This window comes from Callospermophilus lateralis, unplaced genomic scaffold, assembly GCF_048772815.1.
Source record: "Callospermophilus lateralis isolate mCalLat2 unplaced genomic scaffold, mCalLat2.hap1 Scaffold_148, whole genome shotgun sequence".
NCBI lineage: Eukaryota > Metazoa > Chordata > Mammalia > Rodentia > Sciuridae > Callospermophilus > Callospermophilus lateralis.
In genome coordinates this window covers 2926196-2939992 of record NW_027512614.1, presented here as the reverse complement: position 1 = coordinate 2939992, position 13797 = coordinate 2926196, and the positions used below count along the sequence as shown (strand labels likewise).

Sequence of the window (13797 nt, the reverse complement as noted above, 5' to 3'; positions counted from 1 at the left end):
AAAAGCATGCAATGGAGGAAGGATAGCATCTTCAACAAATGGTGCTGGGAAAACTGGAAATCCATATGCAACAAAATGAAACTGAATCCCTTTCTCTCGCCATGCACTAAAGTTAACTCAAAATGGATCAAGGAGCTTGATTTCAAATCAGAGACACGGCGTCTGATAGAAGAAAAAGTCGGCTACGATCTACATACTGTGGGGTCGGGCTCCAAATTCCTCAATAGGACACCCATAGCACAACAGTTAATAACTAGAATCAACAAATGGGACTTACTCAAACTAAAAAGTTTTTTCTCAGCAAAAGAAACAACAAGAGAGGTAAATAGGGAGCCTACATCCTGGGAACAAATCTTTACTCCTCACACTTCAGATAGAGCCCTAATATCCAGAGTATACAAAGAACTCAAAAAATTAGACAACAAGATAACAAATAACCCAATCAACAAATGGGCCAAAGACATGAACAGACACTTCTCAGAGGAGGACATACAATCAATCAACAAGTACATGAAAAAATGCTCACCATCCCTAGCAGTCAGAGAAATGCAAATCAAAACCACCCTAAGATACCATCTCACTCCAGTAAGATTGGCAGCCATTAGGAAGTCAAACAACAACAAGTGCTGGCGAGGATGTGGGGAAAAGGGTACACTTGTTCATTGTTGGTGGGACTGCAAATTGGTGCAGCCAATCTGGAAAGCAGTATGGAGATTTCTTGGAAAGTTGGGAATGGAACCACCATTTGACCCAGCTATTCCCCTTCTCGGTCTATTCCCTAAAGACCTAAATAGAGCATGCTACAGGGACACTGCTACATCGATGTTCATAGCAGCACAATTCACAATAGCAAGACTGTGGAACCAACCTAGATGCCCTTCAATAGACGAATGGATAAAAAAAATGTGGCATTTATACACAATGGAATATTACTCTGCATTAAGAAATGACAAAATCATAGAATTTGGAGGGAAATGGATGGCATTAGAGCAGATTATGCTGAGTGAAGCCAGCCAATCCCTAAAAAACAAATGCCAAATGTCTTCTTTGATATAAGGAGAGTAACTAAGAACAGAGTAGGGACGAAGAGCATGAGAAGAAGATTAACATTAAACAGGGACGAGAGGTGGGAGGGAAAGGGAGGGAGAAGGGAAATTGCATGGAAATGGAAGGAGACCCTCAGGGTTATACAAAATTACATACAAGAGGTAACGAGGGGAAAGGGAAAAATAATACAAGGGGGAGATATGAACTGCAGTAGAGTGGGTAGAGAGAGAAGAGGGGAGGGGAGGGGAGGGGAGGGGGGTAGTAACGGATAGGAAAGGCAGCAGAATACAACAGACCCTAGTATGGCAATATATAAATCAATGGAAGTGTAACTGATGTGATTCTGCAATTTGTAAACGGAGTAAAAATGGGAGTTCATAACCCACTTGAATCAAAGTGTGAAATATGATATATCAAGAACTATGTAATGTTTTGAACAACCAACAATAAAAAAAAAAAAAAAAAAAAAAAAAAAAAAAAAAAAAAAAACAGCTATGTGTCATTCATTCCCCACATGACTCTGGGCAAATCTCTTTTCCTTCTTAGGATACAATTCCTTCTTTATTACAGCCAAGATTAGCTCTTGGGTTCTTCCCACACTCCTGTTGGGAAAACTAAGGTGTTTCAGACAAAAGGAAAAATGAGAAGCTCAATCTATTTACTATACAAAGTAAAGGAAATTCCTAGGTTATAAGGGAAAATCAGAAAGCTACTGCTGATGCATTCAGGGGCCCTGTATATAGACAATTATGACTCAGTCACACACCAGGTCCCACCCTTCATTAACATGCAACCCCAGACATTCCATCCCTCCCACCCTTGACCCATACCCCGATATACCTCAGCTATGGTCATTCTCAAAGCACTGACAGGGGAGAGCTCAATATCCACCAGTTGGGCAGCTCTTAAACTCTACCCAGTAAAGATTGCACAAGGATAGAAAACACAGCACAGAGTTAGAATTATAAGGCAATCAGGAACACAACAGCTAAGAACATTTAGCAGTGTTTAGAAACAAAGATAGAAGGACTTAGGGCTACAATTGGCCTTTGAAAGTGAGATGATTGATTTTTATGTGGCAAATAGGCAAAAATAAAATATTCTCTAGTTAGTCACAATTTTAAGTCAAGTTTGATAAACTTGTCCGTGCTCTGTTTCTTCTAAGGCTCTACTTCATTCATCCCAAGCTTCAAAGAAGTCAAATTATAGGACAATATCATTGAGTCGTTAAGAAAAATCTGATTTGTTCAAAAGGTCACTAATATAAATGGCAAAAGCCATTATCTAAGAAGCAAATACTAATTTCCTATATTTCTTTTTTTCCTAAATATTTCTCTTATTTTATTCTATCCTTTTTGCAGTACTAGGGACTGAATCCAGGCTCTTATACATGCCAGGCAAGTGCTCTACCACTGAGCTACAATCCCCAGTCCTGTATTTCCTTATATAGCTATTAACAGGGCTATTCAAAATATAAGAAAAATAATGAGGATGTCACCAACAAATACATTTCTATTAAAGTGATATCATTAAACTCTGAAAATATATCATATACTCCTTTCAGATTCTAAATTTACTAAAAGAGTTTTTGAATATAATTTGACTTCCCTCTTGGTTTGCCTACTTTTAGAGAATGTATTAGAATGCCAATATTACTTCTCATTTTGTAGAAGCTAAATTTCATTATTTTGTGTCAAAAAATTCATATTTTTGTTCATCATTTTAAAAATTCAAATAATGGCAAACATTTCCCTTAAACTTAAGAAAAATGTATAATTAATGTAAGTTCTCTAAAAGTTGCCAATTTGAGGTTTATGTTAACATTCTAAAATCTTAAATGAATTATCAAAGGCCTATAATTGCTTTCTAAAGCCAATTAAAATATCTCTATGCCCATATATATTATTACATTATTCATTCTACTCTGGTTAAAATTTAACCACTGGGTTCTTTGAGAGGTATTACATAAAAGAATTTCATGTACAGAAAGCATGATGTACATATTAATAAATCTGTTGAATAATTTTTCTTCTTCTCTCAGTTTTCAGATTTTCATTACTTTTGTTTCATAACTTCATCTTATTCAGTAGGAAGTTGTTATTATAAAGACACTGGGTGTGTTCCTTACATGGTAGACAGAAGAAATGTCATGGTTTCTCTACATCTTCATAGTGTTGTTACAAAATTAATGAGATACACTCAGCTCTCCCTGTCTATTCCAAGGATGATAACTATGTAAGCACAAATATAATTTAAAAAAATGATAAGAGAATCTGAATTCTCCTTACAGTATCACTGTCACAGGGCTGGAACTGGAAGGGTTGAGGTTTGTGAAATACAGCATTCTCTTGTAAAAATAGCTGAAGATTATAGTCCCGTACCACCTAGAGAGAAAATAAGATATCTTTAAGTCTTGAATAAGGTTAAAATGTCCAGTAATTACATTCTAAAGTCTAAGATTTACTCAGCTGGTTTCTATACAAATGAGAAATCATCCAACACTATGTGATCAAAAGGAAATGATAATGTTATGCCTTTTTTTAAGATAAGAGTTATTACTTCTATGTCCTATTTTCTCAAGAGTTTAAATTTGAAAGTACTAGTTTAGCAACTAGTCCAGATTTAAAGACTAAACAATATGCACTATTTTAAGAGAGCAAAATGTCATGAAAAGCTATCCTGTGTAATGGGTGTGTATGTGTGTGAACAGGGAAGGGAGCATTGGTTTCTTAGTTTCTCCAAACTCTGAAGTTTGATGGGCTCTTAGAAGTCTGTTTTACAAACTGCCATTCACTAGGAAACTGCAAGATAATCCTATCTATAGCACAAAATGATATTGCCAGAAAATTTCTTGTACTTTTTCCCAGTAGGTTGCATTCTAATCATGATCTTAAAATACACTCAGAAACCCTGTGCCTAATAGAAGAAAAAGTAGGCCCAAATATCTGCCACATCTGCGTAGGACCTGACTTCCTTAACAAGACTCCTAAAGAACAAGAAGTAAAATCAAGAATCAATAAATGGGATGGAATCAAACTAAAAAGTTTCTTCGCATTCAAGCATGTGAAGAGAGAGCTTACAGAATGGAAAAAAGATCTATCAAACACACCTCCTCAGATAGAACATTAATCTACAGGATATATAAAGAACTCAAAAAACTTAACACACACACACACACACACACACACACACACACACACACCACAATCAATAAATGGGCAGACAATTCACAGAAAAAGAAACACAGTCAATCAACAAATATATGAAAAAATGTTCAACATCTCTAGTAATTAAGAGAAATGCAAAACTACACTGAGATTCCATCTTACTGGAGTAATCAGAATGGCAATCATCAAGAATATAAGCAACAATAAATGTTGGTGAGGATGTGGGAAAAAAGGTATACTTCATACATTGTTGGTGGGGCTGTAAATTGGCGCAACCACTATGGAAAGCAGTGTGGAGAGTGGAACAACCATTTGACCCAGTTATCCGACTCCTAGGTTTATACCCAAATGACTTAAAATCAGCATATTACAGTGATACAGCCACATCAATGTTTATAGAAGCTCAATTCAAAACAGCTAAATTATGGAATCAACCTAGATGCCCTTCAACAGATGAATGGATAAAGAAACTGGTATATATACCTAATGGAATATTACCAAGCCTTTAAGAATAAAAAAATTATGGTATTTGCCAGTAAATGGATGAAACTGGAGAACATCATGCTAAGTGAAATAAGCCAATCCCAAAGAACCAAAGGCCAAATGTTTTCTCTGATATATGGATAATAATTCACAATGGGGGAGGGGGAAGAATAGAGGTATTTTGAACTAGAAAGAGGGGAGTGAAAGGAGGGGAGGGGGCATGAGTATAGGAATGACATTAGAATGAATTGGACATTATTACCCTATGTGCATATATGATTACATCATCTGTAATCATAATATTATGTACAACCAGATGAATGAAAAGTTATACTCCATTTATGTATATCAAAATGTATTCTACTGTCATGTATAACTAATTAAAACAAATAATTCAGAAGACAGACTGAAAAGGAATATACATAGAACAGCAAAATAAACAGCATAGAAAGATGGTCTCTGAAAATGAATTATATGCTCTGGGAAAAAATGGAAATAAGCAACATTTGATTATGCAGAAACCCAAATTGCATTTTTCTGCACTGGCTACTCATCTTTCATGTGCAATGCATTACACCTCATTAGCAGCTCTGCCTGAGGATGGGCAGAAGAAAAAAAGTTCAAAAAAGTTCTGTAGTTTTACCTTGGAAATCTGGGAAAAGGATGGACTACTTGAGAGGATAATGTAGTGTTTTATATTTTATTTACAAGTGCAATCCCAGTTTTCCACTGCTTGCCTCCCCCCCATTCAATCATCCATTTATAGAGCTTACCAGGTCCAACGTTAAGTATAGGAGTGACAAGGGAATCCACAGATGAACAAAACAGCAAATAGGGTTAGTATCTTCCAGTAATTTAGAATGTGGAAACTGGAAGAACCAAATAGATTACACAGTTCAAATACACTGTGGAAGTACGCAGAAGGTACAGGGAGAGCAAAAGGGGTGATACTGAATTCAGATGGAAGAGGTGAGATGGGGTGAGGATGATGGGGAGGTTCTGGTCAAGGAATACTCACTGAAAAAACGTATTCTCAAAGGGAAATGTATTTTGTTCTTTTCTTGGGTTCTAATTTTAAGCTAGAATAACTGAAAGCTAATGATCCAGCCCTCAAAGCCTCACTCATTACCATGAAGAAAAGCTGGGAGGATCACTAGCCAAACAAATCCTCAAGCACTATGATGGGTGGGGCAAGGGCAGACTGGACAGGTCAATTCTTACAGACTTTAAACTTTTTGTTATAGATAATTTCAAAACACACATAAAAGTGGAGATAATAGTAATATGTATCTCCATGTGCTCATGGCCAAGTTTTCAAAAACATCCCCTCATGGACAATCTTGTTTCATCTATAAATTCATCTACTTCTTCTGTCACTAATTATATTGAAGTAAGTCCCAGACTTACTTCAATCTCATCTATAAACATTTCAATATCCTATCTAAAAGAATAGGGGTCTTAAGAAAATACATTCAGTTTAAAATTTACAAGACTAACATATCAATTAGTGTTCAAATTTCCCTATTCTTTAAAAGTTTTTCGAATTAGGATCCAAATAAAGTCAGTCCCCAGAGCGCAACTGGATGTTGCTTATAATGTGGAAGCTGGGAGAACTAAATAGGTTACACAGCTAAAGCACACTATGGAAGCACATAGAGGATACAGGGAGAGCAAAGAAGATGATACTGAATCCTGACTGAAGAGGTGAGATGGGCTGAGGAGTGGTGGGGAGAATCTGGTGAGGGAAAGCTGATGTTGCTTAAGATGATATTCTTTACATACACTGTAAATTTCTTTCTTCCTCCTTTTTCCTCTCTTGCAATCAATTCAATTGTTGAAGAAGCCCAGGTTTTTTTTTGTTGAGTTTCTGAGTCTGAATTTTGTTGACTGCATCCTGGGAATGTTTTACTTCCTGTTTTTCCTTAAATTGGCTTTTGAATCTAGAGGCTTAATTAGATTCAGGTTTGTGTTTGTTTGGATCTGGTTTGTTTCTGTTTGTTTTGGCAAGGTAGGCTTTACTTTCATGAGAAGGTTTGCCCTGACTTGCCTCTTTTTATGATATTAACATTTATAGTGGGCTGAAGGTAACTTCCCAAAAGATATGCCCATGTCTTAATCCCTGAAATCTATGGATGTTACCTCCTTTTGAAAAAGTGTTTTGGCAGATGTAATTAAGGATTCTGAGATAAAAACATGCTGGATTACCTAGGTGGGCCCTAAATCCAATGATAAGACATTAAGAGGGCTGGGGATGTGGCTCAAGCAGTAGCACGCTCGCCTGGCATGCGCGGGGTGCTGGGTTTGATCCTCAGCACCATATAAAAATAAAATAAAGATGCTGTGTCCATTGAAAACTAAAAAATAAATATTAAAAAATTCTCTCTCTCTCAAAAAACAAAAGATATTAAGAAAATTACACAGACAAAAGGAGAAGGCAATGTGACCACTGAGGCAGAGAGTGGAGTGAGGTGGCCACAGACACCCAATGAGGTAAGGAATTGTTTTTCCCTTAAAGCTTTTGGAGGAAGTACAGCTTGCTGACACTTAAGATTTCAGATTTCTAGTCAAGGAAATGGAAAAAAGTTGCAAAGGAGTCCTGTGCACTTCTTAAGATCTTTCTCTTTCTCTCTTTTTTTATTTATTTTTCAGTTTTCAGTGGACACAACATCTTTATTTTATTTTATGTGGTGCTGAGGATCGAACCCAGCGCCCCGAGCATGCCAGGCGAGCGAATTACCACTTGAGCCACATCCCCAGCCCTCCTGTGTACTTCTTAATGTCAGCATCCTGCATAGCTATCACACAATAAAAAGCTAGAAAATTGACATTGGTATACACCATAAAGGTTATTAGATTCCACCAATTATACACTTACTTCTTTGGGTATGTTCATTTATATGGCTCTATGCACATGTGTAGCTTCATATAACCACAAACCATAGTCCAGATGCTAAACTGAACCATCACCACAAGACTCCCTTGTGCCCAAATATCTTCAAATTGGGTCTTCCAAATTGCAGCATGTTTCTGTTAATACATAGTCTTGCTAAGATTAATTCTTGTCTACATTTATTTTTGACAGGTTAAATGGAATCTCATGATGATTTTAATTTTCATTTCCTTGATTATTATTATTTTTTAAAAATAGTTGTAGCCCGGATCAGGCCCAGCGGCCCGCCAGCATGGCAGTCACATCACTCCATTTGGAGTAGGGGCAGAGCAGAGCCGCCGCCCGAGCCTGCAAGGTAGACAGACTTGCGACCGGCGGAACAGGCCCAGCGGTCTACTGGTGTGGTAGACACGTCACACAAATTGGAGGAGGGGCAGAGCAGAGCTGTCTCCCGAGTCCGCAAGGTAGGCAGACCTGTGTCCGACCGGCGGATCAGGCCCAGCGGCCTGCTGGTGTGGTAGACACGTCACCCGTCATCCCAATTGGAGTAGGGGCAGAGCAGAGCCTTCTCCCGTGGTCGGAGCAGGCCCAGCGGCCCGACAGCATCGTAGTCACGTCAACCCAATTGGAGCAGGGACAGAGCAGAGCCACCACCCGCGCCCAGAACAGGTCCAGCGACCTGCCGGCGTAGTAGTCAAGACACCCCAATTGGAGTAGGGGCAGAGCAGATCCTCCACCCGAGCCCGCATGATAGGCAGGCCTGTGACAGACTGGCGGAACAGGCCCAGTTGCCTACCGGCGTGGTAGACACGTCACACCACTTGGGGGAGGGGCAGAGCAGAGCCGCCACCCGCGCCCAGAACAGGCCCAGCGACCTGCCGGCGTGGTAGTCACGACAACCCAATTGGAGAAGGGGCAGAGCAGAGCCGCCGCCCGCGCCTGCAAGGTAGTCAGATCCGCGACTAACTGACAGAACAGGCCCAGGGGTTCACGGACGTGGTAGACACATCACACCAATTGGAGGAAGGGCAGAGCAGAGCCGCTGCCCGCGCCTCCAAGGTAGGCAGACCTGCGACCGACCGGCAGAACAGTCTCAGCGGCCCACCAGTGTGGTAGACAGATCACCCCAATTGGAGGAGGAGCAGAGCTGCCACCCGCCCCTGCAAGGGAGACTTTTCAACTATACAAGAGCAATATAAATATATAGGGGGAAAATTTCAAAAACACAACAGTTTCACTAAGCAGAAAGAAACACGAGCAATATGAAAAGACAAGGAAAGAAAGGACCACAAGCAATGCAGGTGAACTCAACTTTAGAAGAGGTAATAGCTGCAGCAGATGGAATGTCAGATAAAGAATTCAGGATATACATGCTGCAGATGATCTGGAGTCTCAAGGAAGACATTAGACAGCAAAATCAGACAATGAAAGATCACTTCGACCACTTCAACAATGTATTACATAAACAAATCCAAGAAGCAAAAGATCAACTATACAGGGAGATAGAGGTAATAAAAAACAAACAAACAGAAATCCTAGAAATGCAGGAAGCAATAAACCAACTTAAAAACTCAATTGAGAATACTACCAGCAGAGTAGAACACTTAGAAGATAGAACATCAGACAATGAAGACAAAGTATTTCAACTTGAAAAGAACATAGACAGCTCAGCAAAACTGTTAAGAAACCATGAGCAGAACATCCAAGAAATATGGGATAATATAAAGAGACCAAACTTAAGAGTCATTGGGATACAGGAAGGTATAGAGGTCCAAACCAAAGGAACGAGCCACCTATTCAATGAAATAATACGAGAAAACTTCCCAGACTTGAAGAATGAGACAGAATCCCAAATCCTAGAAGCATACAGGATGCTGAATGTGCAAAACCATAAGAGATCCACACCTAGACACATTATAATGAAGATGCCCAACATAAAGAATAAGGAGAGAATTTTAAAAGCTACAAGAGAAAGGAAGCAGATTACATTTAGGGGTAAACCAATCAGGATAACAGCTGATCTTTCAATACAGACTCTGAAAGCTAGAAGATCCTGGAATAACATATTTCAAAAACTGAAAGAAAATGGGTTCCAACCAAGAATCATGTATCCAGAGAAATTAAGCTTCAGGATGGAAGATGAAATTAAAACCTTCCACGATAAACAAAAGTTAAAAGAATTTGCAGCTAGAAAACCATGTCTTCAAAACATCCTTGGCAAAACATTACAGGAAGAGGAAATGGAAAATAACAATGAAAACCAACAGTGGGAGGTAGTACAGTAAAGGGGGGGAAAATAATCAAAAAGGAAAACAAACCATGTTTAGTAACATAAATAAACAAATATGGCTGGAAGAACAACCCATATCTCAATAATAACCCTAAATGTTAATGGCTTAAACTCACCAATCAAGAGACACAGGCTAGTAGAATGGATCACAAAACAAGACCCAACAATATGCTGCCTACAGGAGACGCATTTGATAGGAAAAGACATACATAGACTGAAGGTGAAAGGTTGGGAAAAATCATATCACTCATATAGACTTCGGAAACAAGCAGGAGTGTCCATACTCATATCAAATAAAATAGATTTCAAGCCAAAGTTAATCAAAAGGGATAAAGAGGGACACTACATACTTCTCAAGGGAACCATAAACCAACAAGACATAACTATCATAAATATATATGCCCCAAACAATGGTGCAGCTATGTTCATCAAACAAACTCTTCTCAAGTTTAAGAGTCTAATAGACCAACATTCAATAATCATGGGAGACTTCAACACACCTCTCTCACCACTAGACAGATCTTCCAAACAAAAGTTGAATAAAAAAACTATAGAACTCAATAACACAATTAATAACCTAGACTTAATTGATATATATATAGAATATACCACCCAACATCAAGCAGTTACACTTTTTTTCTCAGCAGCACATGGATCCTTCTCAAAAATAGATCATATATTATGTCACAGGGCAACTCTTAGACAATATAAAGGAGTGGAGATAATACCATGCATCTTATCTGATCATAATGGAATGAAACTGAAAATCAACGATAAAAGAAGGAAGGAAAAAACATGCATCACTTGGAGAATGAACAATTGGTTACTAAATGATCAATGGGTTATAGAAGACATCAAGGAGGAAATTAAAAAACTCTTAGAGATAAATGAAAGCACAGACACAACATATCGGAATCTATGGGACACATTAAAAACAGTTCTAAGAGGAAAATTCATTGCTTGGAGTTCATTCCTTAAAAAAAGAAAAAAACCAACAAATAAATGATCTCATACTCCATCTCAAAATCCTAGAAAAAGAAGAGCAAAACAACAGCAAAAGAAGTAGAAGGCAAGAAATTATTAAAATCAGAGCTGAAATTAATGAAATCGAAACAAAAGAAACAATTGAAAAGATTGACAAAACTAAAAGTTGGTTCTTTGAAAAAATAAATAAAATCGACAGACCCTTACCATGCTAACGAAGAGAAGAAGAGAGAGAAATCAAATTACTAGCATACGGGATGAAAAAGGCAATATCACAACAGACACTTCAGAAATACAGAAGATAATCAGAAACTATTTTGAATCCTTATACTCCAATAAAATAGAAGATAGTGAAGGCATCGATAAATTTCTTAAGTCATATGACCTGCCCAGATTAAGGCAGGAGGATATAGACAACCTAAACAGACCAATATCAATTGAGGAAATAGAAGAAACCATCAAAAGACTACCAACTAAGAAAAGCCCAGGACCGGATGGTATACAGCAGAGTTTTACAAAAACCTTTAAAGAGGAACTAATACCAATACTTTTCAAGCTATTTCAGGAAATAGAAAAAGAGGGAGAACTTCCAAATTCATTCTACGAGGCCAACATCACCCTTATTCCTAAACCAGACAAAGACACTTCAAAGAAAGAAAACTACAGACCAATATCTCTAATGAACCTAGATGCAAAAATCCTCAATAAAATTCTGGCAAATTGGATTCAAAAACATATCAAATAAATTGTGCACCATGATCAAGTAGGATTCATCCCTGGGATGCAAGGCTGGTTCAATATACGGAAATCAATTAATGTTATTCACCACATCAATAGACTTAAAAATAAGAACCATATGATCATCTCGATAGATGCAGAAAAAGCATTCGACAAAGTACAGCATCCCTTTATGTTCAAAACGCTAGAAAAACTAGGGATAACAGGAACTTACCTCAACATTGTAAAAGCAATCTATGCTAAGCCTCAGGCTAGCATCATTCTGAATGGAGAAAAATTGAAGGCATTCCCTCTAAAATCTGGAACAAGACAGGGATGCCCTCTCTCACCACTTCTGTTCAACATAGTTCTCGAAACACTGGCCAGAGCAATTAGACAGACGAAAGAAATTAAAGGCATAAAAATAGGAAAAGAAGAACTTAAATTATCACTATTTGCAGATGACATGATTCTATACCTAGCAGACCCAAAAGGGTCTACAAAGAAACTATTAGAGCTAATAAATGAATTCAGCAAAGTGGCAGGATATAAAATCAAAACGTATAAATCAAAGGCATTCCTGTATATCAGTGACAAATCCTCTGAAATGGAAATGAGGACAACCACTCCATTCACAATATGCCCCCAAAAAATAAAATACTTAGGAATCAACCTAACAAAAGAGGTGAAAGACTTATACAATGAAAACTACAGAAAACTAAAGAGAGAGATAGAAGAACATCTTAATGGAAAAATATACCCTGTTCATGGATAGGCAGAACTAACATCATCAAAATGACTTTATTACCAAAAGTTCTCTATAGGTTTAATGCAATGCCAATCAAAATCCCAATGGCATTTCTTATAGAAATAGAGAAAGCAATCATGAAATTCATATGGAAAAATAAAAGACCCAGAATAGCAAAAACAATGCTAAGCAGGAAGGGTGAATCAGGCGGTATAGCAATACCAGACTTCAAACTATACTACAGAGCAATAGTAACAAAAACAGCATGGTACTGGTACCAAAACAGGCGGGTGGACCAATGGTACAGAATAGAGGACACAGAAACCAATCCACAAAACTACAACTATCTTATATTTGATAAAGGGGCTAAAAGCATGCAATGGAGGAAGGATAGCATCTTCAACAAATGGTGCTGGGAAAACTGGAAATCCATATGCAACAAAATGAAACTGAATCCCTTTCTCTTGCCATGCACAAAAGTTAACTCAAAATGGATCAAGGAGCTTGATATCAAATCAGACACATGGCGTCTGATAGAAGAAAAAGTCGGCTACGATCTACATACTGTGGGGTCGGGCTCCAAATTCCTCAATAGGACACCCATAGCACAAGAGTTAATAACTAGAATCAACAAATGGGTCTTACTCAAACTAAAAAGTTTTTTCTCAGCAAAAGAAACAATAAGAGAGGTAAATAGGGAGCCTACATCCTGGAAACAAATCTTTACTCCTCAAACTTCAGATAGAGCCCTAATATCCAGAGTATACAAAGAACTCAAAAAATTAGACAACAAGATAACAAATAACCCAATCAACAAATGGGCCAAAGACATGAACAGACACTTCTCAGAGGAGGACATACAATCAATCAACAAGTACATGAAAAAATGCTCACCATCCCTAGCAGTCAGAGAAATGCAAATCAAAACCACCCTAAGATACCATCTCACTCCAGTAAGATTGGCAGCCATTATGAAGTCAAACAACAACAAGTGCTGGCGAGGATGTGGGGAAAAGGGTACACTTGTTCATTGTTGGTGGGACTGCAAATTGGTGCAGCCAATCTGGAAAGCAGTATGGAGATTTCTTGGAAAGCTGGGAATGGAACCACCATTTGACCCAGCTATTCCCCTTCTCGGTCTATTCCCTAAAGACCTAAATAGAGCATGCTACAGGGACACTGCTACATCGATGTTCATAGCAGCACAATTCACAATAGCAAGACTGTGGAACCAACCTAGATGCCCTTCAATAGACGAATGGATTAAAAAAATGTGGCATTTATACACAATGGAGTATTACTCTGCATTAATAAATGACAAAATCATAGAATTTGGAGGGAAATGGATGGCATTAGAGCAGATTATGCTAAGTGAAGCCAGCCAATCCCTAAAAAACAAATGCCAAATGTCTTCTTTGATATAAGGAGAGTAACTAAGAACAGAGTAGGGACGAAGAGCATGAGAAGAAGA

General features: G+C 38.1%; 1 pseudogene; it reads right to left on the bottom strand.

Moving 5' to 3' along the window:
- LOC143388641 (F-BAR and double SH3 domains protein 2-like) overlaps positions 1-13797 on the bottom strand; it is a 150599-nt pseudogene that overhangs the window by 72592 nt on the left and 64210 nt on the right.